General features: G+C 38.1%; 1 pseudogene; it reads left to right on the top strand.

Annotated features, from left to right (window-relative positions):
• LOC139709341 (protogenin B-like) overlaps positions 1-25,555 on the top strand; it is a 72,952-nt pseudogene that overhangs the window by 30,254 nt on the left and 17,143 nt on the right.

The raw sequence follows: 25,555 nt of genomic DNA, 5'->3' as shown, positions 1-25,555 counted from the left end.
TTAATTTTTGGTTTCTATTTCAGCCATACAAGTTTACATCACAAAAGAACAAACATTTTTTTCCTTTTTGGGTTTAAATCATCTTGCGGACTTTTGTAGGTAATGCTATTCCCTATATACAGCTGCATATATGCATGATTGCAGGTACTGCTTGTATGGTACATGATCTCTAGGAATTTGCTGTACTTTTGGCTGGTCAACCACATCCCACTGTATTGGGGTGTGTACACAGTGTACCTGCTGTACTAATGTCATTAAGAACAAATTTAGACTAACGTAACCAATATGTTATGTACAAGGGCACTTGCCACTGGGCATTATTGGAGTAGAAGACACTAAAGTATACCTGTAAATCTGGTTTTATGGCAACATGACATAATATTTTCTGTGAAGAAAGTGGTTATATCATTATTGTATTGCTTGATACATTGCACCTGAATATAACAATATCCAAGTGCACCAAAAAATACAAGATAAAAGAGATACACTGTAATAGAGTAGGCTTATTTTCGAGTCAAGTTAAAAAAAATGGGGATTGATATGCATAGAAAGTACACTGTACACATACATAAATTGTACATGCAAACCATATATTTCGCATGTAATTGGGTCGTGTACGACAATTTCAGGAGTAGTTGAATTCGCTGTCTACAATTTGTAGGACCACATTGATGACATGAGAAAAAACTAAGAAGTGCTATCACCTCTCAAGGGAACAGTTAGCAATTAGCACCACCGTGGTTGTGGAATACAATGCATTTGTATTAAAGAAAGTAAAACTTAGATATTCATGGAATAAATTTTAACAATTTGCTATAGAGGCATTTTGAATAGGACTGCCATACAAAATTTCATTTGAGTAGCAATTTTGTAACATGGAGTTGCATACCATTTTGTTCAAAATATACATGTATATTGACTAAAATTGATGTTCAGTTTTGAGAAGGAAAATTATTCCCTGTTGTTAATCTTGCCATTATTGGTCAGCTTGCAAATTCACAAAACTGAGAAGTATAAAGTATAGGCAGTGATTAGTGCAGTGCTTTTACCTATGAGAATCCACTTGATGTATGATGTTATTGTACCATTTGTGTACATTGTACAATGTTTATGCAGGGAGGTGGCACCTCCCTGGTGTTTTGTACAAAAATAAAAAGTGGCTTGATCAGTTTTCTCCTGATACATGAGGATTAGTTAGATTTTTTTTTGTTTCTTCTGCAGTGCTCATGTTTGAGAGCAGCATTCCCATTATTTGTTTTAATTTTGCAGCTTGGAATTTCAAGCTCGAAGGTACTACAATGTACTTTGTACATCACCTATAACAGGGCTGCACACTGGCGCCGGTCCGACGGTCAAAGACCGGTAAAAGTCACTGTCGGACCGGTAACTTTTCAGGAAATCCACAAGTTACCGGTCCGACATGACCAGTAAAAAAAAAAAAAAGCATTGGTGGGGTCAGTAGAAAGGAAAAGAGCAGCCCCGATCAGGGAGAAACAGAATGCAAGATATCGCACTGTTCAACAAGTTTTATGCAAGTTTTCGTTTATGTCTACCGGTGCAATTTGTACAGTAAACATAGTTTTGAGCACTAGCAGTCGACCAGTTACAATCGCGCTCGCTTGCGCATTTGGCGCTGCTCACGCACTGCCATGCAATGCAATACATGCAAAGCAAACGATGCAAAGCATGTACAGTGTAACTGCTTCTCGTTTGCTTGCGATCGGCGGTCATGCCAGACAAGAAGCATTGAAAGAAGCGCACACATTTCTGGGTCATTTTACACATGATTTTTTAACGCAAGATCGATCCGATCCCGGCTTCGCAGCAGCGTGGCAGTTATGTTAGAACTAATTTACTTGTGTCGATTTTTAGAAAAAGTAAAAACACATTCGATATTCAGCGATACAGTAAATGGATCTGACTGCGTTTATTTTCATTTTGTACAGTCATTTCACAAATTAATATTTTGGTGAGTGCATCATAAACGATTACAGCCGAATAACAATTCATGAAATCAACGCAATCCCGTTGAAATTTGAGGAAATAATAGGCGCAAAAAAAGGATCTTGAATTCAGTCCTGCATGCCGTCTTGGTTATCAAAAACGCATACACAAATGCGACGAGATTATCGGGAGAAAAATAAAAAAGACATTTTTACCCTTCTGGTGCGTGTATTACAAAAGATTACATCCGAAGTAATTCATGAAATCGCCACAATCCCGCTGATATTTGAGGTAGAAATAGGCGCAAAAAGGATCGTGAATTCGGCCGTGTCGTATACCTTGTAGATATGAACGCATGTACGAAATGGGAAAAGATTAGCGGGAGAAAAATAAAGGACACATTTTCACCCCTTTTGGCGCTTGCATCATATAAATTACAGCCGAATAGTAATTCATGAAAATTTCACAATCCCGTTGGAATTTGAGTAAACAATAATAGGCGCAAAAAGAATATCGAATTCAGCCCTGCATGCAATGTATAATTTTGAAAACGCCAAATACAAAGAAATTATCGGGAGAAAAATAAAGAACGCATTTCAACCCTTCTGGTGAATGTATCACAAAAGATTATAGCCGAAATAATTAATGACATATCGCAATCCCGCTGATATTTGATGTAGAAATAGGCGCTAAAAGGACCGTGAATTCGGCCGTGACATATAGGCATGTACGCAATGCGAAGTGATTATTGGGTGAAAAATGCAGCACACATTTTCAACCCCTTTTGGCCCGTGCATCGTAAAGATTATAGAGCCGAGTGATAATTCATAAAATCATCTCAATCCCGTTGAAGTTTGAGGAAACGATAGGCGCAAAAGAATCATGATTTTTGGCCGTGTCGTGTATCTTTTAAGAACGCATTTACAAAATGCGACGAGTTAATCGGGGAAAAATAAAGGACACATTTTCAACCCCTTTTGGCGCGTGTATCATAAAAGATTGCATCCGAAGTCATACATGAACTCATCGCAATCCCGCTGATATTTGAGGTAGAAATAGGCGCAAAAAGGATCGTGAATTCGGCCATGTCGTATACCTTTCAAGAACGCCATGTACGGAATGCGAAGAGATTATGGGGAGAAAAATAGAGAACGCATTTTCAACCATTCTAGCTGGTGCGTGCATCACAAAAGATTACATCTGAAGTAATTCATGAAATTGCCACAATTCGTCTGATATTTAATGCAGAAATAGGCGATAAAAGGATCATGAATTCGGCCGTGTCGTATACGCATGTACGAAATGCGAAGAGATTATTGGGAGAAAAATACAGGACACATTTTCAACCCCTTTTGGCCCGTGCATCATAAAGATTACGGCCGAATAATAATTCATGAAATCATCGCAATCCCGTTGAAGTTTGAGGAAACAATAGGCGCAAAACGAATCATGATTTTTGGCTGTGTCGTATATCTGTTTAGAACGCATTACGAAATGCGAAGAGTTTATCCGGGAAAAATAAAGGACACATTTTCAACCCATTTTGGCGCGTTTATCATAAAAGATTACTGCCGAAGTTATTCATGAAATCATCGCAATCCCGCTGATATTTGAGGTAGAAACAGGCGCAAAAATGATCGTAAATTCGGCCGTGTCGTAGAACGCATGTGCGGAATGCGAAGAGATTATGGGGAGAAAAATAAAGAACGCATTTTCCACCATTCTTGCCGGTGTGTGCATTACAAAAAGTTACATCCGAAGTAATACGTGAAATCGCCACAATTCCGCTGATATTTGAGGTAGAAATAGGCGCAAAAAGTATCATGAATTCTGCTGTGTGGAACATCTGTAAGAACGCACTTACGAAATTCGAAGAGTTTATTGGGAAAAAACAAAGGACACATTTTCAACCCCTTTCAGCGCGTGCATCATAAAAGATTGCATCCGAAGTCATACATGAACTCATCGCAATCCCGCTGATATTTGAGGTAGAAATAGGCGCAAAAAGGATCGTGAATTCGGCCATGTCGTATACCTTTCAAGAACGCCATGTACGGAATGCGAAGAGATTATGGGGAGAAAAATAGAGAACGCATTTTCAACCATTCTAGCTGGTGCGTGCATCACAAAAGATTACATCTGAAGTAATTCATGAAATTGCCACAATTCGTCTGATATTTAATGTAGAAATAGGCGATAAAAGGATCGTGAATTCGGCCGTGTCGTATACGCATGTACGAAATGCGAAGAGATTATTGGGAGAAAAATACAGGACACATTTTCAACCCCTTTTGGCCTGTGCATCATAAAGATTACGGTCGAATAATAATTCATGAAATCATCGCAATCCCGTTGAAGTTTGAGGAAACAATAGGCGCAAAAAGAATCATGATTTTTGGCCGTGTCGTATATCTGTTTAGAACGCATTACGAAATGCGAAGAGTTTATCCGGGAAAAATAAAGGACACATTTTCAACCCATTTTGGCGCGTTTATCATAAAAGATTACTGCCGAAGTTATTCATGAAATCATCGCAATCCCGCTGATATTTGAGGTAGAAACAGGCGCAAAAATGATCGTAAATTCGGCCGTGTCGTAGAACGCATGTGCGGAATGCGAAGAGATTATGGGGAGAAAAATAAAGAACGCATTTTCCACCATTCTTGCCGGTGCGTGCATTACAAAAAGTTACATCCGAAGTAATACGTGAAATCGCCACAATTCCGCTGATATTTGAGGTAGAAATAGGCGCAAAAAGTATCATGAATTCTGCTGTGTGGAACATCTGTAAGAACGCATTTACGAAATTCGAAGAGTTTATTGGGAAAAAATAAAGGACACATTTTCAACCCCTTTCGGCGCGTGCATCATAAAAGATTACAGCCAAAGTAATTTATGAAATCGTCACAATCCCGCTGATATTTGAGGTAGAAATAGGCAAAAAAAAGTATCATGAATTTGGCCATGTGGTGCATCTTTTTAAGAACGCACTTACGAAATTCGAAGAGTTTGTCGGGAAAAAATAAAGGACACATTTTCAACCTCTTTTGGCGCTTGCATCAGAAAATATTACAGATGAAGTAATTTCTGAAATCGTTACAATCCCGCTAATATTTTAGGTGGAAATGGGCGCAAAAAGGATCGCAAATTCGGCCCTGCATGTCGTGTACCTTTCAAGAACGCATGCACAAATGCGAATAGATTATCGGGAGAAAAATAAAGAACCCCTTGTAGCGCGTGCATCAGAAAATATCACAGCTAAAATAATTCATTAAATCGTCGCAATCCAACTGACCACCAAGAGCAGGTTACGCAGCAAGTTCGTGTGCTGATGTTTAGAAAAAGTCACAAACGCATTTGATACAATCTGATTTTGTTCATTATCATTTTACACTGTAATTCACAAACAAACATTCTATTTTTTCCTATCTTTTTTTAATTTTTTTTTGCAATAAATAATGCAAGTTTAAAAAAAAAAATTAATCTGTAAAATGTACATGGGTGGGGGGTAAGTCCATAAAAAACAAGAAAATAAGTTTGCAAGTCATTTCATGTTTTTTTAGGTTGTTGTTGTTGACCGGTAAATTTTCTGTTCGGACCGGCAAAAAATGGTAAAACGGGGCATTTACCGGTCCAACAGAGACAGGTTGGACCAGCAGAAAAAATGGGTTAGTGTGCAGCCCTGCCTATAATATTCTGTAGTGCAGAAGAAACAGAAAATTACTGGCGCAGTGTACACTTAACTTTCATTCAAAATTATAGATGTGAGGTTTCTTCTGTAGTATTTTGGGAAGCTGAATCTTGCATGACATTAACTTATGGTAAGATTAATGGTTGTAGTTGATCATAAGATGGTAATTAGAATGTCTATCACATTTCTCTGTAAGAATTTCAAGCAACCAAAGTTTTTTTGTTTGTTTGTTACAAACATTAAATCAAAGGAAATATTACCCGCACCTTTTACTACCACAATATACATGGATTATTTCCATAAAAGTGGCACACCCTGCATGAATGCAAAGAGCAGCAGATAAAGAATAGTAACAGGGGTAATGCCTTTATTATCTTTTAAGTGCAATCCCATACTGTGTTCAAGTTGACTTCATTGAACAGAGTAAACTCAGACCCACAGAATACAAGAGGTATGAAAATCTTATGTCATGGAATAAGAAAGTTTCACATGTTTCAGAGTATGGACATCGATTGCAACCTTACAGACAAATTAGAAAAGGCATTGATGTCATCTCAATAGAAGTCTCCTGTCAGAGAAATATTTGGTCATGGTTTTGATGATTTTAATAGTACAAGCTCTTTCTCCTAGTTAAGTCATTGCTGCAATAATCTGAGACGAAGGATACAAATTACTCCTATTGATTTCATTTAAAAAAGGAAATTTTATATCGATGATTTCTTTGTGTTCAGTTGAATGGGAGATGTGTGAAGTGATGACATTGTTCACTCTGCCAATTTGAATATATGGCTATGGCTAGTATCACTGATTCTGTAAAAAATTAGAAAATGTAAATTCATTTTCTCTCTCATTTCAGGTCCGATCTGTTGAAGCATCTACCATTCTATTAATTTGATTTTGTTTGTTGTTGTTAATATTGGATTGTGAATGCATTCGTGCCTTCTTTGTATCTTCTAGAGTAACCCAACTATTGGCAGGTAGTGCCATCCTACATATTACCTCGGCTAGTCATGGGGACGCGGGCCAGTACAGCTGCAGGGTTAGCAACCAATATGGGGCCAGTAGAACTAGTATCCACACAGCAACTGTCACTGTTGTGGATCCAACTCCGGCAGGCCAAGATCAGTGGGGTATCAAGGTTCCCCCCTCCACCACAAAGGCTGTAGTGGGAAGTGATGCAGTCCTGGAGTGTCTGTTGTGGAGGGAGGAACAGATGGAAGTTAGCTGGAATAGAACAGGTGAGAAATTTGCCACTTGTTTATAATTGATGCACTGCTCTGTACCCTGGGTTACATTGTACCATCATGGCCCAGGGTACAGCATTGTTTACCAAAAACCACATCGTACGCTTAAAGACAAGGTTGAAATCAATCAGTGAAATGACAGGTAACCAGTCATCTCTCTTCACTATGTGGTTTGAAGTGTACAAAGTAGATGAGTGTAAAGTAGTGACTGTAAAATTTAATCTTACACTGCATCTGTGGATGGGATTGGCAGAAATTCGGTCCCAAAAGATGCATGAAACTCTGTAAAGAAACAAGCCATGAAGTCTAGCATTTGGAAATCTTGTTGCATATTGAAATTATTGCAAAATTTGTGTCTTTAGGGGAAAAAATGATTTTGAGGAATCTCCATCTATAGATAAACTAGAACTTTGATGGAGAAGGGAGAGATGATATGGTGATAGAGTAGATTTTCCTCTTGTTATTTTCATTTTTATATTCTGAAATAAATTTAAGCTGTTGATACACAGACTACAGTAGGTTGGCAAGATTAAGGGACAAGATGATCAGTGATTTAAAAAAGAAATTTGCATTGGTGCATATTTAAGTCAGTGTGATCTTAAGTGTAGAATACAGACAGTTGTGAATACATACAATTGTATGCTTGAAGGAGAGGTCTGAACTTTATTGGATGGAAAGATGTAGCATATTACATATTGCTTCAATGAAAACTTGTCCCACACATAGAACAGAAGGCAGGGAAATGTTGTTGATATTCATCTATTTGAAGTTTCCACAAGATTGGTTGAGGTCGAGTCAGAGTGCAAGAATGCATTGAGCACTAGTCCACAGTGCTGAGCATGACATGGGGGCCATGACGTGTACCATGCAGGAGGTTTATGTTCAGACGAGCTCCTTGCTTGTGTCACTCCAACCAATGTCAGTGTGAAACAGCATTGGTTGTGTGTGCTGTTGTCATTTTGAATATGAATGGGGCTTGTTCAAAAATATTAGAACAGCTCAGTTTACCTTTTTGATGAAATCTCTTCTATTTGTGATAAATTGGGGGAAAATGATAATATCAAGATGTGTGGTAAAGGTGTTGTGAATACTCTTGCTCAGAACATGTATTTTCATACCAATGTATTATATGCTAGGCCCTGTGACACAATTCTTGCCAAATGTGTATTACATGTGCAGAGATTGCTACTACAAGTGGTGATACACTTTACCAAAAGTTGGGAACTTATCCCAGATATTATATATTAGATTATAGAATTACATGATAATGGAAGTTGCTGTATTGCTCTCATTACTCACATAACTTGTGCTGGCAGAAAACATAGACAGAAAATGTGACAAAAATGTAGCTTCTTGAATTGTTTTGCATAGGTGATGGCTTTCCCGTCAAACAAATCGTGAAAAAAAAAACACAATACTTATACCCAGTGATATGTTCCTGTCATTATGAAAGATCTATAGGGAGTAGTGAGAATAAACATATTTTTGAAATCATTATCTTCATTGAAAAGTAAAAAATAATCACATTTATCACCACCATAGACTAATATTATTAATATTGTTAAAGCACACTTGAGAGAATTAATGTCTGCCTCTTTCAATAAAAGTTTAATCTCAAGTGCTAACCTATTCAAACTTAGAAGTCAGATTTTTAGGCCACAGATTGCCCCTTTTTCAAAATGCCAAAAGGCACATACATTGTATAGGATCCTTGCTGTCAGTTTATTCTAATTTCTATCTACCTTCAGCTTTAGTGATTCACTGTTACAGAGAGCTACACATAACTGCTACTGCATAAATGAGAGAGGGAGAGAGAAGGGGGGGGGGTGATAGAATGAGTGCAAAAGAGCACGGAGAGGCAAAATGGGATTGTACATAAACAATCCCCTTTGATTCATGGTGATTGGACAAGCCAACAGGTGTCCCATGTAAAGAGTGGGAGGTGCGGAGAGTGAACTTGACTGAAGCATAGTTATTGGTTACACTCCCATAGGTCAAAGGAACAACTGATTTATGGCAAGGCCAAGGCATAGGGTTAGGAATTAATATTGTTGTCATGCTTTTTTTTTGGGGGGGGGGGGGTGGGCAGAGGGGAGAGGGGGAAGGGGGGGGGGGCGAGGGGTTTGAAGAGGGGAGGATATAGATATGAATCCTGCCAGATTCTGTCAGTATGCTTACCATCATCCAATGTGTGTCAGCAATGTAGAACATTGAGGTAATATCACAGGCAGATACTGTTTCTTTTTTTCTTTTTTCTTTTTTTTATTTTGTGGGGGCAGTAAAAAGGGTTCAAGAGAGGGAAATGGCCTGATGAAAGAAATTTGTTTCATTCTAAGAAGGAATTAAGATGAATCAGTTTGATGATAGGAAAACAGAATCTCTACAGAAGATACAGTTTGTATGCCTCAAGATAAGCAAATTAAATTCTCCCTTGAAATGAAAACAAATGTACATATGCCAAGGTGGTTCTTACCATTTTTTAACTACTCTGTCACATTTGTTAGGATTTGAAACCCCAGAATGTTCCTCATTACACAATGTATAATCTCCATTGTTGTGATGGTATATGCCAGAGACATTACGTCCTTTGCAGGGAATGTCAATCTGCATATTTGGAGTACATCTTGTTTCAACAATATAATGAGAATGATCATGAGGGACTCAGATTCGTGTGTCATGACAAGTTGGTATAAGTTGACACTAGAAATATGTGCAGAAAATGGTATGGCTCAAAGGAATTCAAAGAGTAAGGTGGAAATTGTTACATGTCATGCATGTTTCTGTAATGTTCTGAGAAATAAATAGGAAGTAGATGAAGAAAAGCCGATCATGGACAGGCATCTTTGTTCTCAGTTCAAATGAAAATCTTTTCAAACTTTCATGCAACTTGATAGTGCCTTGGTAGGTAAATGAGTTGCTTTAGATTCAAAGCAAATCAGATAGAAAGAAAAATTTGAATATTTATGCCAAGGAACAAATCATGTCTGATGTAATTTCCCAGAGACTATCCTTGCCCACACAGAAGAAGGAGATCTCTGAACTATATTGATAGCATCGTATGAGATTGAGAGGCATGACAACATGCAAGCACTAATGATGGGCAGAGATATTTGGCTATGCATTGTGTACTTGATCTTGGATGTGTCGGTCAAGTGATAGCAGTTAACATTTGAGTTGCTTCATGTTATCTATGTTAAAATATACTAGGTGTGTATATGTGGGTGGGTGTGTGAGTATAAAGTATTTAAGTGTGGATATAATATGTACTGCTGTAGCCAACTTTCTTATTATTTCTTTATATAACCTCAGATGGTAGGCCTATTCCTTGGCAGAGAAGCACTGTACTTGGCCTGCATAACTTGTTGATAAGGAATGTCACTGTCAATGACAGCGCCGTCTATCGGTGCCAGGTGGAAGACACCAGCTCTCGAGAAGTGGACTCTGCTTCGGCTGCTCTCACTGTTTTAGGTAAGTCAGTCTCTGAACCTTTCCTTGTGAGCTGCATGATAAAAGAGAAAACATTTGTAGCAACCTAACATTAAGAACATGCTGGTGTTTGTTTCTCTCTGTCATCCTATGTTATGTAACTGCCTCTTTGAAGTTATTGTCTGTCATGAATATTGATCTCTCTGACCATCAAAGAATTTGGAGTCTTTGTAGGGTTTTTTGTATCAGATAAGGTATTGTGTGATTGCTGACAAAGCATACATGAGTTGAGTAGATCGAAGATATGCTACTTCTTTATCTTGGATTCAATTAGGATAGTTCAGGATGATGAAAGAAATGATCCCTATAAGTAATGAGAAATGCTGTTTGAAATCAGACCAGGCTCTGGTGGTTACTTAGATGTAAGAGGTGGTCAGTATGGGACTAAGCAATTGTCTGCAATATGCTTGCCAGGGCAGCCCAAATTTTGAGAGCGTGAACAAGAATTAGTTTCTGTGGTTATTAGAAGCATGTTGCTTGCCACATAACCTCCGCAATTATGTGGACTGAAAGGTGGATTTGAGAAGCATGTTGAGGGTTGGGGAGAATTTTTAACAGCAATGATGTACATAAATGTACTGTACATGCCATATATTCCAAGGGGCTTTTATTATGTGAATTTAGCAAGTCTGGTGATTTCAAAAATTGTACAAAATGCAAAAGTATTAGCAGTGATCTTTGCATGAATTAGACATGCATGCATGCTTTTCTCCATCCATTGAACTCTACGATCGCGAATTCAACCGCTAGCAAAATTGTTAGGAAGCCCCATTATAAGAAAAATTAGACTTGCTAAATATATGGGGTATACAGTACTTAAATCTTGGTTTTGCAAGGGAAGTTGCAGAAGAGTACTGACATTTGCCTTGTTTTTGCTGCACTTGATGTCTAGGTCCACCTCGTTTCCTCTCGCCTATGACTGACCTTGTGCGAATTGAGAACGCGATGGTCAGAATCGTTTGCAACGTGACAGGCTCCCCCACTCCTCATGTCCAGTGGTTCCACAATGGAGAGGAGGTAACTGGCCCTGGTCGCATCAGCATGTACCATCAGCCAGGGGGCATTGCAGAACTCCACATCTGGTCATCTATGCCGCAAGACGAGGGCTTCTACCAGTGCTTTGCCACCAACGACTTTGGCACCGTGTGGAGTGGCATGTACTACACCCTCAAGTTACCTGGTAAGGGAGATGCCTCTTGTTAACAGCTTGTAGATGTGGATATCTAATAATTCTCCCTTTTAAAGCCATGGGTTCACTGCTTTATTTCTCTCTGTAATATTTTATTGCCATTTATCACACTTGGAATTGTTCTAATATATTTGGTGATATGCACAGCAAACTTATGCCAGCCTATATCTCTACATCCAATCCTAAAAAAACCCCCAAAGATCCCCCAAATTCAGACCAGTAACTGAGAATCCACATCACAAGTAATCTCTCATTTCACTGTTTTTTTTTTTTAATCAATTTTCTTCTTCAAATTCATGAAAATTCTTCCGTCGAGATGTTTTCATTGCAACTGATTGACAAATTGCCCTACCTCGACGTAAATAAGCACTGAATTGATCAATGTTTTAGTAGTAGCCATGATAAAAAATCATGGGCGTACATACTCGAGCAGGATTCGAACCTACGACCTCCTGATCACCGGACAGGCGTCATCTCCACTAGACCACCGAGCTTTCGCCCGACAGCAAGTGTTGGTTCTAATCCTTATAGCACGCAGCGAGTACTGCTTTGTTATTCAAATTCATGAAAATTCTTCCGTCGAGATGTTTTCATTGCAACTGATTGACAAATTGCCCTACCTCGACGTAAATAAGCACTGAATTGATCAGTGTTGAAAACATGAAAGCAATGTTGAAAACATCTTGACGGAAGAATTTTCGTGAATTTGAATAACAAAGCAGTACCCGCTGCGTGCTATAAGGATTAGAACCAACACTTGCTGTCGGGCGAAAGCTCGGTGGTCTAGTGGAGATGACGCCTGTCCGGTGATCAGGAGGTCGTAGGTTCGAATCCTGCTCGAGTATGTACGCCCATGATTTTTTTATCATGGCTACCACTAAAACACTGATCAATTCAGTGCTTATTTACGTCGAGGTAGGGCAATTTGTCAATCAGTTGCAATGAAAACATCTCGACGGAAGAATTTTCATGAATTTGAATAACAAAGCAGTTCCTGCTGCGTGCTATAAGGATTAGAACCAACACTTGCTGTCGGGCGAAAGCTCGGTGGTCTAGTGGAGATGACGCCTGTCCGGTGATCAGGAGGTCGTAGGTTCGAATCCTGCTCGAGTATGTACGCCCATGATTTTTTATCATGGCTACTACTAAAACACTGATCAATTCAGTGCTTATTTACGTCGAGGTAGGGCAATTTGTCAATCAGTTGCAATTTTCTTCTTTCTTCATCAAATTGTGTGATGCGCTCAGTGCTGCATTTTCTGTTATCTCACCTTCTTCAAGAAATGTCTAAAAACTTTTGTGTTTCATTAATGATATCATTGTAAAGCGCATTTTAACATGTATGTTTGTGCTATATAAATGCACTGTTACTGTTTTTATTATTGTCCTCCTTTGAATTTTTGCATTGAAGAAGTCATGTTTTCTTTTTCACAAGCAGCATTTTCCCCTTCATTTTTGAAGGGAAATAATACCTTCCTGACTGAACGTTTTGGTTGCTGGAAAGACTATCTATTATTCCTTCTTTCTTATGGCAGTTGTCGAAAAACAAAATGAAGACCCCCAAAGAAACATTTTATACACTTGCAATAATCTGCTGAATGCAAGCAAGATGACATGTCCTTCAATCAGTGTGATGCTAATATGCTGGATTGTAGCATGTACTTTTCACTAGTGGTTTTGGACACCTTTGATGTGTTTATGCATTTACCAATGTACCCCTGTGTTAATCTGTATATTTTTGTCACTGAACAGAAACTCGTCCACCTGTACCCACCAATGTGACTGTGTTTGTAAATGACAGCACATCTGTTATAGTGAAGTGGAAGCAAGTGGTGGACCCTGCAGTGTTGAGCTACTCCATATATTACTACCCAACACCAGGTGAGTTCCATGCATTGCCAGATGCTGAATAGAAGAATCCCATTAGCAGCTCACTTAGGAAGTTATGCGGGGTGAGGTGGGTGGTTGCAAGGCGTGCCATGATGTGCAGAAATGGTGTATCAGACAAAGCAAACAGTGATCAGTACACAATGCCAAGGATACTACGAAACCTGAAGCATACGCATCATGAAACATGAAATGGCATGACAAAATTGTCACATACATTTACCAGTAAGTCTGGAAATGGCATAAAACACAGTTTTTAATAGAATTTAAGGGCTGTTATTATCTTTTTTAATCAGTAACAGGCTATTCAGTTGAAAAACAAATTTTCATTTAACATTTTTATGTGACCTTCATAATGTTGGTACACAGATGTCAGTCCAGTGTTACATACGTTCGCCTGAAAACTTTCGGTTTGCAATAAATTTTGATAGATTGCCTGTTTGAAGCAGTTTGGGGGGCAAAGTTATCTCTCACTCAAGATCATATTGTATGGGGTGTGATGCACATTGGGAACAAAAAAAAAAAAAAAAAAAATGACCTGACATCCCTGTAAATCTATTTACCTTGGAAGTACTCCAATACACTGTATTACCCTCTGTGCAAAGAGAGGTGAAGATTTGATCAAAATTGGATAAAGATTAAGGAAGTCATGAAAGTGTGAAGTTTCACTGATACAACTTGCAAAACACTTCTCCATCAGTCAATATGAAAATGCTAATAAGTAAGGTGATGTCATGCCCTCACAATTTGCTGTACAGTTTGCACACAAAATCTTGGAAGTGTATTTTTGTTCAAACATCTTTGCTCAGTCTTATGGCCTACTTACTGATCATTATTTGAAAATAATTCAGCCAGGGATAATAATATATTTTACAGTTTTTTAGCAGAAAAATTGAATATTCATCAATACTTTGTACACAATCGATGGAAAATCGTGAGGTGCTGACATCATCAGCTCACTCATATGCATATTCATATCAACTGTTCCAGAACTATTTTTGCAAAAATTTAATAACTGCCCTAATTTTCATGTGATTTTGATCAAATGTCACTCATAAACTTTTACTCTCATTTTTCAGAATGATTTTTAACTGGTCTAGAGCTCCCCTTTAACAATTTTTTTTTTTTGTTTTCCTTTGTCTGTTTATCTCCCTTTGAACCTGGATAACAGATGGCCCCTGGGCGTCTGAAGTGGCGTACAAGACTGAATATGAGAAAGTGCTGTCCCACTTAGGCCCTACACAAACTACACCTTTCAGATCAAGTCCTTTGGCAGGTTTGGCGGCAGTCTGCCAAGCAGTCCAGTGTATGCACACACTTTGGAAGATAGTAAGTGGGTCTTACTGAATGTGCACTTTAATGGGATCGTCTGGCAGTTTTACTCAAACATACCAGGTTCTTCTACCATCTGCAACCGTATTGTATCAGTGAACTAAATATATTATGTAGGCACTGCCTAGAATGTTTTGGACTGTGTGAACTCTTTCCTTTCACATGAATGCACTGTAGCTTTAATAAATACAAACTTCTCCGCTAATCTGGTTAATCTAATAATGTTATGTACACGTGCACACAATTAAGAAACTGTATCTGATTTCCTGACTATCACTTGTGCCATTTTGCTTGCTTTTTTTTTCTTTTTGTCATAATTTTTGAGGAACTGTACGATTCTTTCATTAGGTTCATCTTTCCATTTTTCTGAAGAAATATTTCAATTCTTTTCTGTACACTGGCCTGGAAAATGCATATGAGATATAGATGGAACTAAAAATGCTTCATACTGTTGAAAAATATGTCAGGAATTCAATTAACAACATTCTGATCTTTGTTAAAATATATTTAAATGCCTGCTGCAAGAAATCTTATGTCATATGATTGTAAAGTAAAAGTGAAGTTTAACAACACGTCTGATTATTTCCCAAAATGCTATCCAGGCATTGCTGTTGATATGATAATAATGTTGATGACAGTGATAATAATAATGATGATTATGATGATAATAATATTTAGAATTTTAATGGTTGCAATAGTGATAATAATTATGATCGTACAAATCCTGTGCATACTAATACTAAAAATAATTGTATTTTTTTTAGCACATAACAATTAGATATGATAATTCATCTTGTGTTTCACATCATAACACCGTGTAGAAAAGCTTTATGTATACGACATATTTTTTTAGTGTACATGTTGATATTGTGTACTCATGTTGATATTGCATATATGATATGTTTTCTTCAAATGTGGTACTCAAACCTTATTCAGGAATGTTTCTATCCCTTCTTTCGTTACTTTCTAAAATAGTCCCAACTGCTGCCCCAGATTTCTGGCTCACCAGTAGCAGTCCTTACAGCATTGACATCACATGGCAAACTTTGCCTGCAAGAGAAAGTAACGGTGTTGTGAACAAGTGAGTATCATTCATTTGAAATAAAAGGAGAAATTTTTTTTTCTTTTTTCTTTTTTAAATGACAGCTATAGTATTAGTCTATCATAGGTACCATTTAACACATTTGTTGATAGAGATTGCATTTGGCAGCCAGACTACTGTAAAACGAGGAATGTTCGCGTACATTTTGATTTCGCAAATTTCTCGAGTGCCAAGATTCATGAAATTAAAATGCACATGAAAGTTCATGTCTGCACTCTATGCATTGAATGTCAATGGCAGCTCGCGAAAATTTCATGTCGCAAAAGAGGCCGTCGGCTCCATATATATCATGTTATAAATCCTTAAAGGGCTAGGGGGTGGTAATCCGTGCCCCTCGATGTTTCATGCAATAATTCTGTAACACAAGAAGGCCTCATCATGAGGCTTCTTGACTTTGTTCAAGTCTCACGCAATTTTTGAGACCAAATTTGCAATGTCGGCATGCACTTTTATGAAGCCACGCCCATTTTTGTTACTGCATGTCACCCCAAAATGGGCACAATTTTGTGTTTTTGTGTACGGGGAGAAAAATTCTCTCTCATGAAAACTTGATTATTTTTTACTATCAATCACTTTGATTAATTTTATGCTAATTTTGGTAGAAATGTGGTCAGTGACAATTTTCTATAAAAAAAGCAAAGAAAAAAAAGGCGAAAAACAAAGAAATACATTAAAAATTCCAAAAACAATAAAATACGTAAGAATTGAAATGATTTTTGGAAGGTTTTTATGATGTGCAGTTGTTGAATATTTTAAAGCAGATATACAAACCAAAAAGGTAGACTCTCGATGCTTTTAATTAGGCTAAAATAAGATCTTGGGCATAATTACATAATTAATTGATTAATTGATTAATACATAATTAATTGATTAATACATAATTAATTGATTAAAGGGACTGTACAGTACTGGTTGAGGTGGGGATTCATGTTTTGAACGTTTCTAAGTGAGATAATGAGAAACCTTTTATGAAATATGAAAGAGCATGTCATTGTAAGAAGGATTCAACATTTATTTGATGAAAATTGGTTTTCAAATGGCTGAGATATCCAAAAAAGTGATGATGATTAAAGGCAACAGGCCATACCTTTTATTAGGATCTCTTTGTTTCACCTTGTTTTGGGATATCTCAGTCATTTCAAAACCGATTTTCATCAAATTTGCAGGCTCTTTGACATCTCATAGAGTTATTTCTGAATATCTCGCAAAACGTTAAATGCTAAATCCTCACCTCGACCAGAACTGTACACACCCTTTAAAATTAGAAATTGATAATAGAAAAAAATCTTAAAACACAATCTTGTAGATTACAATGTGGGTGTCATGCAAACCGAATTTTGGTGCATTTGCACCACTGATGGCTGAGATCTTTTGGGGGGGGGGGGGGGGGAGGTGGAATCTGCCCTCTCCGGTTTTAGCATAGCCAAAAAAGCCCAGCCTGATTAGGGTTAACGGACATGCTCTTATATAGCTGGGTTGGGTGGTTTTGGATCTGCAAGGACACACTGAGATTGGTTGCCACTACCTAGTCAAGTAATAGCATCATTTTTGCTTTGCTTACGTCTACAAGGCATGTGACAACGATCTATTTCAGTCTTTCCAGAGAATGTGGTTTTCATTCATAAATGTATGGTTAACCAGTTCAGAAGGGACAAAACACTGAAAGAGAGAAAAGAATAATTTCAATGTTTCCCTCATACCAGATTGTTTGATTGCTGTTGTAATGACACATCAAATATGCAGTATTGGTAAATCATTGCTGTGCCTTAAATTCTAGCCATGAATGTTGACAGGAGTTATGTTGAAAAACGTCAGTGGATTTGACACAATTTTGTAGTCGAGATATTTCTGCATTTGAGACATCTATCAATTTACACAACAGTCAGTTCAATTCAGCAAAGAGCTGAGCTGTAGAATGTGAGCATTTTTGCGGGATAAGCAACAGAACTGTAATGGCTGTGGTTCCTGGTTACACAAATTCAATTTAGTGTGAAGTGGAGATGGAGAAACAAACTGGTTGAATTTAATCTTTGAAAGGAGTTTCTCACACTGTTGACATAGCTGATATTCTGCCAAACTAGTTAATATGTGTGCCAGATTGAATTTTGCTGCTGCGTCAGACAGGCAAGTGTTAAAGACCGGATAGTGTGGTGATGCCTTGGAGTGGGAGGGGTGGCCAGGCTTTGATGTGTTTGAGAATTCCCGCAATGAATTGTATACAGCCTTATCATTGATCTCGCGGAGGGGTTGCTGTAATTCAGTGTTAATTTAACTTTGTTTTGTAGTTAATCTGTGGTGGCATAAGGTACTGGTACTTTATACACGTATATATTTATACCCTGCAGTTTTTACATACTTTCACAAAACACACACATACATATTTATACAATTATACAGGTATATAGGCAAATATACAGTTGGATACATTTTTTCACTCTCGTTTATGCATGTGGGCTTTAAAAGAAAGAGGTGCAATATGTTATGTCATGTTTTTCTTTGTTATTGGGTGTATTAATTTCTGAGTTATTTATAAAATGAAATTATTCATTGTGTGTTGTGTTTATTACCTCTGCAGTTTTTAAACATTTTGAAATGTGTGCTTTATGCATTAGAAATCATGTATGCCACTTGATTCATATTATAGACAATAAATGAGACGAAATGAAATGAATGAAATGAAATGCAGTACACACACAGCCGCAGAATGTTGATTGGAGTCTATAGAGTTAACGATGAGCGTATCCTTCGATGCATTTATTGGCTGGCAGGCACTATTCATGGTTTTTTAATGTACCTTGGTGGGCAGCCAATGAACATCAATTCAATTGGACCACCCATGCTACAGGGCCTTTAACATGGACCTAGTTGTAGTGGATGAAGGGTGGTCCAAGAGATGGCTTTTTATCAACACAATCAAAGACTATTTAAAGCTGTAGACAACCCATTATTGTATTTCTTCAAGATCACATTTCCCACAGGATTTCAAACTAGCATACTCTCGACTCGTTGTGAACGCGTCTATGGATTTTCCCTTCTGTCATGTCCTAGATACAAGATCTGCTACCAAGTAGAGCTCTCGGAGCGCAGATTCACCTGCTTTGAGGTCTCGACAGCTGTGCCACACCTGCTGCTGAACAACCTTGAGGCTGGCACGGAGTACAGCATCAAAATGGCTGCTGCAACTCACGTGGGCTTTGGTCCTTACTCTCAGTGGGCCATCATTCGCACCATGGCAATTGAGAACTGTACAGGTAAGGAATGCCATGGGGTGCTGCAGTAGGCTTGTGGACATCAGGTATGCTGAAGTGATGTCAAGACTGATTTGTTCAAATCTAGACAGTTTTCTCTGATGTCATAGTGATTTGAATTTTGTGAATTACTGTATGTAAAGACTGTTGTGAAGAATTGATGGCAATGCGTGATGTCATAAATTATGTGGTTCATAAGTTGTTGATGAAGTGAAAGCATTCTTTACCTTAATTTGTGGAAATACAAGATAGATTTTGGTGGACTTGTTAGTATGAGATAATTACTTCAATTTGATGTGAGGTAAATGAAATATTTGCCGTGTGTGTATGTATAGTTCAATAGAGCCCCGAAGTGTGACGTCTTAGCCATTTTATTGCTGTGGAAACTGGCTCTGAACAACTTCAAGTTGCTCTTATATCTGTGAACACAACGGTTGCTAACCATGCTCAAACAATAATGCCATCTTCACTTTGGTACTCTTGCCTGGAAACCAATGGCAACATGCTCTTCAGAATAGTGAAAATGCTTGTTTTATTTGTTGGGCTAGGTCCAGACACGCTGCAAGTTGTCCCCAATGTTGTGAATTCAACCACTGTGGAGGTCACCTGGTCTCTGCCAGCATCTACGACGGCATCGACACCTGACCCTGAGGGGCGGACTGGCCTGCTTGGCTTCAAACTCACCCTGACGGCACTCCGTGATCGTTCACAGCAAATGAGAGTGTTTCCAGTCCATGCAAGGAGTACCATTCTTGGAAACTTGGGTAAATCTATGAAGGATGTCTGTAAATGGCTTCTTTAGTATATAGTTTTCTGAAAAAAGAAGAAGAGATTATTAATTCAGAGGGGTGAACATGTGCTGTAACAGATTTTTCATCAATTGTCACCCACTATACAAATGTAAATGTACAGAGGGTGACAACTGATGAAAGATCTGTCATAGTATATAAACTTGTATGTTCATTGATAAGTTACAGGGAAGCAGCCCATTACAGTATAGAAGATCTTAATGTTACGGCCAGTAGTAGCTTTATACATTAAAGTGTGTCTTCCCTTTCTATAATATCAGGTGCTGTTTGTATTTTACATTGGTACAACCTCACATTACTAAGTATCCACACAAAATGTAAAAGTCATCACAAATACTTAACCTGCTGAGGACGAGTCCCGAGTATACTCGGGCAGGTGTCTATGGGAAATGCATGTTGTAGCAAAAATTAGTCCGTCCTCAACGAGATTAAGCACGTTATGTCTTAGGCCAGGCCTGCCCAAAAAAAAGTTTTTAATGACAATGTATGCATGTACAGCCATACAAGCATGCATACATACACACATATAGACAAACAGACTATGTTTATAAAGATGGTGATGATGACAATGAGTCTAATTATTGCTTTTGCTTCAACAAATATACTACTACTGCTACTGCTGCTACTGCTACTACTGTTAATGCTATCACTATTACAACTATTACTGTTTTGTCACTTTTCACCAATTACATTGTCAACCATATGTTCTCCCACCCAGAACCAGCCATGGCTTATAATTTGGTGATGCAAGGTTACAGCCATTGCGGTGAGGGTCATGTCACAGGGGTCACCTTTCAGCTGCCTCAGGCCACTGATGGTGAGTGTGTAAAGATTTGGCATGCTGTAACCCAGGGCACTGTTATACCCTGGATTACAGCATTGTGTAGCCCCATCTTGTGTTGGAAAAGTGTACAGTTACACACTGTTATCATGGCGGCGAGATCTGGGCAATATATGAAAGTGATCCCAATGCCGCTTCATTTTTGTTATGATTTGTTTGATGTAATCACAAATTAATGATATCTTTTTTTATTTCATAACTGTCAAAAATGTTAGAATTTTTTGCAGTAATCCAGAACAGGATCATTTTAATCCACAAACTCAGTGCACGATTATTTGTTTTCGACCGTGGACTGATAATGCATAGTGCAGTGGTACTTTTGCTGCTGCTGAGCACTGCTGCCCAGCTGCACTACCTATACCACCACTGGCAGGGCATTAGTGTTGTACTTGTTTGATACTCAGAGAGTGAGAGAAAGGGAAAAGAAATTATAATTCGTTGGTGGGGTGGTGGGGTGACAAAACCTCGTATCTCAATATTTGGTGAGAGTTTTCTTCATTATATTGAAGCTAGGAAATTACTATGTAATTCCCAATCCTTATATGCCCATCTGCAAAAATAAGGTCACAAATGATAAATAAAAGTTGGATGTTTCCATTGACTTACATGTTATGGCAGCCATGTTTTTTAGCTCTCCTGAACATTTGACATTTTTGAGATACGAGGTTTTGTCACCCCAACAACGAATTGAATTACATGACTTATTTGAGGTATTATCATTCATTGATTGTGTTAAGATCAGTGACACAACCAAATCTTCTATTATAAGACATTAGAGATTACTTGACACCTTTTTTTTTTTTTTTTTTTTTTAGGATACTGCAGTAAAATAAAAGTAATTCAACACAATGGTGACTTTTTATTAGTACCCCAGGTTACCAAATAACTGCATCCTATGTACAATGTTTGGCTTTGACATCTCAGTCCAGTACTCTGGAATAGCTCCTTACTAGACAGCTTTTTTAGATGTCAGCTGTAAATGTCCAATTGGCCAAAGATTTAGCAACTCCAACCACTCCCCCTTCAGAGTCATTAATGCCAAGTTATTGCAACTCTAACATATGTAACTGCCCAGCTCAGAACTTTTAATTTAAAAAAAAAAGAAAAAGCAGAAACAGGCTGATCTCTGTCATGAACCAAAATATTGCATTTGGGTTGACCGACTCAAATTTGTTGAGTTTGTCTTAAAACCTGGGAGAGTAATCCCTTTTTACCTACTGTCAAATTTTGGTGGCTTAAAACAGAACTGAAATTGATGTTAGCCAACTATTTTTTTTTTTTTTTTTTGACAGGCACTGCTTTCATTAGGAAATTTATTGATACTTCTGCAGAGCATGCCTGAATAACCCTAATATTTAAATCCTCTTTTCTCCCTTTTCTGTGAAACTTCATCTCCCAACTCTCTTTTACTTCAGTCACTCTTTTAATGGGTTAGGATGGTCCAACTTTAATCAATTATATGCCATTGTAAAGCTGAGAGCCTACTCTTACAAACTATGTTGAAAAACGGGAAATTCACTTTGGTCAGCTTTTTGTGGGATTTGAGCTAGGCGGTGACGTATGTGCTGTGATAAACATAATTTGAAAAACAAAAGCAAAAGTGGTTGGGCAGTGGGAGAATTGTGAGGCGGTGATTTCATTGTTTGGTTCAAAATACATTTGAGATTGCAGCAAATGATAATTCAACAAAATACATCAAATTTTTTATAACTTTGGCATAGGATATAAAATATCAGGGAAAGGTCTGTTTTCCTTGTAGATTTTACTCTATTAACCCATTGAGGACGAGTCCCGAGTATACTCTGGCAAGTCTATGGGAAATGCATGTTGTAGCAAAATCAGTCCATCGCAACGGGTTAATGATAGTTAAAGTCAATTTGAAAATGGAGTGGCATTTTGCTTTAATTTAATGTGTAAGATGATTGCAGCGCACTTTCCAGAATCGTACCTTTGCATGCTGGACAGTAGAACAGTGTGATTGACTGATTTGATATTACGTTCATACATTCTTCCTTTGTAACATCTGTGTGCAGGTCAGAACAGGCCCATCTTGCTGGCTCCTTTTGACCTGAGGGGTGCAGCCATCTCAGCCACTGCCATAACCCTCCAGTGGCAGCGTCCTCAGACATCTTTTCAGGTGGACTTCTACATGGTCTATGGGGAGCCTTCCCGAAAGGCGTACTCTAGAAGTTTTGAGCGACGAAGGTAATGCCACTGTATTATTTGAGACATTGCACTGTCATCCAACAGCTGTGAAAAAAAAGATAATTTGTGTTGTAAACAAATAATTGTTCATAAAGCTGTCACCTTTTGCAGTTTACAATGTATTTAATTTATATTGTGAATGTTGACTTGTACTCAGATATTTACTGATTTTTATAATCAGCTAATGTGTTGCCATGGTGATGGTAATGTGTATGCTTGTTTGTATTCACCAGGACATTTTCATTTCCAGTGTACTGTAGTGGTTGTGTTAATAATCAGCAAGAACAGGCTATTGGTTCAAATCTCGTTGGATTTGCTGTAATCCCATTTTTTTAAAAGTATCCAGGTGCAGTTAAACCCTTATAAGATATCTTGACATATCTCAACTTGGTACATGAATGTAACCTTAATTCTTTCACTATCTTGTCACGATGCCAGCACAATATGTGCTGCCACTATTCGAGACTTGACCCCTTTCACGGAGTACGTCCTGAGGGTCAAGGCGTTTGGAGGGGACATGGAGAGTGTGTACAGTCACCAGATATACCTGAAGACGCTGGAGGATGGTAAGGATTCTCTGAAGTGGACTTTTTTTTGTTTGTACAAAACAATGAAGTTGAACTGCATTTCAAGTTTGAAGGAGAGAATTATTGCTGCCACTGTTATAATAAATGAATGTATAATGCTTGTTTAAGGAATGCACTTCAAATTTCCTACCCTGGAGATGATTATGTTGTGAATGTGAGATGTATGTGTGTGTGGTTCCCCAATATGCAAGTGCATTGCACACTATGAACATTAGTGTTGGTTTGGCCTTCTCACTGTCTGTTGCTTTGTTTGTCTGCCCATTGCTTCTGTTTGTCCATATCCAGTCTTTTTTTTTTTTCTTTTTGTGCAGTGCCTTTATTCACAAATGACTGTAGATATCCTCTCACACTTTGATGGTTGCATATGAGTGACCTTACAAAGATTGGCAGGCTAGGCATTGGGTCTTGATTTCTGAGGCACAAGCCATTGGGTGAAGGTCAGAGATTTTAACTTGAATTTGTTCAGGACATGGATTGACATAGCTCAGCAGATAGGTTTCTGTACCCTCTTTCAGATAATACCAGTAACATTTGTGATTGCAGTGCTTTTGTTGATATAATGGTGAATTCACAAATATCTCCTATCAGTATCGCTTGTTTGTGTTAAGAAGGAAAGCATGTGATTTGATGACATGATGACAATGACCAGACCTGCGTGGTGTGTCATACAAGAACCTTCACTCATTTAACATCACACCATGAGCGCTTTGATGCATGTGTCACAGTAAGAAGGGCATAACTCATTCAATGTCACACCAGAAGGACTGTAACCCATTTCTTGTCACATCAGAAAAGCCTTCACTCATTGATCTTAGACTCATTTGAATCAATGGAAAGGGTGTTGATTTTTGTGGGCATGACAACAGCAGGGCCCAAGTCATTGGAGATCATCCCAGCAAGGTCTTAGCTTGGTGGTGAGTTGGTTCAATATCCAGTCCGACCTTGATCATCTTGCCATCTTTCATCTTGAATTCTGTATCATCTTGATGCGTTCACGCTGTGAAGGCAAAAAAAAAAGTGATTTCAAACGCAGTTAAAACTCCTACAATATTCACAAGATTTACCTATGATATTCCCAACAGAAATGTATCATAAATTTTGCTTTAAAATGTTTTAATTTCCATGAAAAAAAAAGAACCATAATTTGGAGTAGGCTTGCATAGATTTCATCACACTTGGACTGTACACTACCTAGACTTACTTACCTACCTCTGGGTCGGCAGCTATACAAGCACATGTACATAAACATTGTTTCTATCATATCCAAATGAGTGCCGACACCAACATCGCTGGACTAACAGAGGTCGGATCTTACAATGCTTCTGCTGTTACGTCCAGATATCTGGGGTTTGTCGCCCAGTGATATTTCAGCTCAGCAGTTATGTTTGTGTGTTATCATACCTCTGTAAGAGGCAAAATGCTCTTGTCAGGTTAGAACATAGAATGGAGATGTGTGTGAAAGTCACATCTCACATATGATTTAAAGGTCCCATGTCACTTCTCTTGGCAAAGAGCAGGGCTGAAGTGGTCCTGGCCACACACGTGCTGTGACACTCTGGAGAATATGCAGGGATGTGAGAGTTCAGAGTTAAATCTCATTTCAGACTTTTTTCTCTCAGCCAAAAACCCACTTTTTGGGCAGTTCAAATGCATTGAAATGTTCACAGAATAATATATTTCAGACTTATTTTTTCTTAAGTTTTAGATTCTTCTAGTCTTTTTTTCTTCAAGTATTCTCACACCCCTGAATACGTGAATGATAACGACCTCATGTGGTTCTCCCAAGTGACTAGCAGTAGTTATCAATCTGTATCAAACAGGCACATTTTGCAGCATATGAAACAAGAAATGCCATAACTCACCAGAGGTCATGTCAGAAGCACCGTAAATCAATTGATGACATGTCAGAAAGGTTGTGATGCATTCATTCGGCACCAAAGGACCTTTGTTAATCTGATTTCACACCAAATACTGTATACGCCATATATTT

Source organism: Diadema antillarum, unplaced genomic scaffold (genome assembly GCF_040938485.1).
Source record: "Diadema antillarum isolate AM-2024a unplaced genomic scaffold, OU_Dant_1.0 seq00001426_RagTag, whole genome shotgun sequence".
NCBI lineage: Eukaryota > Metazoa > Echinodermata > Echinoidea > Diadematoida > Diadematidae > Diadema > Diadema antillarum.
The sequence above is the reverse complement of the archived record's forward strand: the minus strand, read 5'-3'. Positions and strand labels throughout refer to the sequence as shown.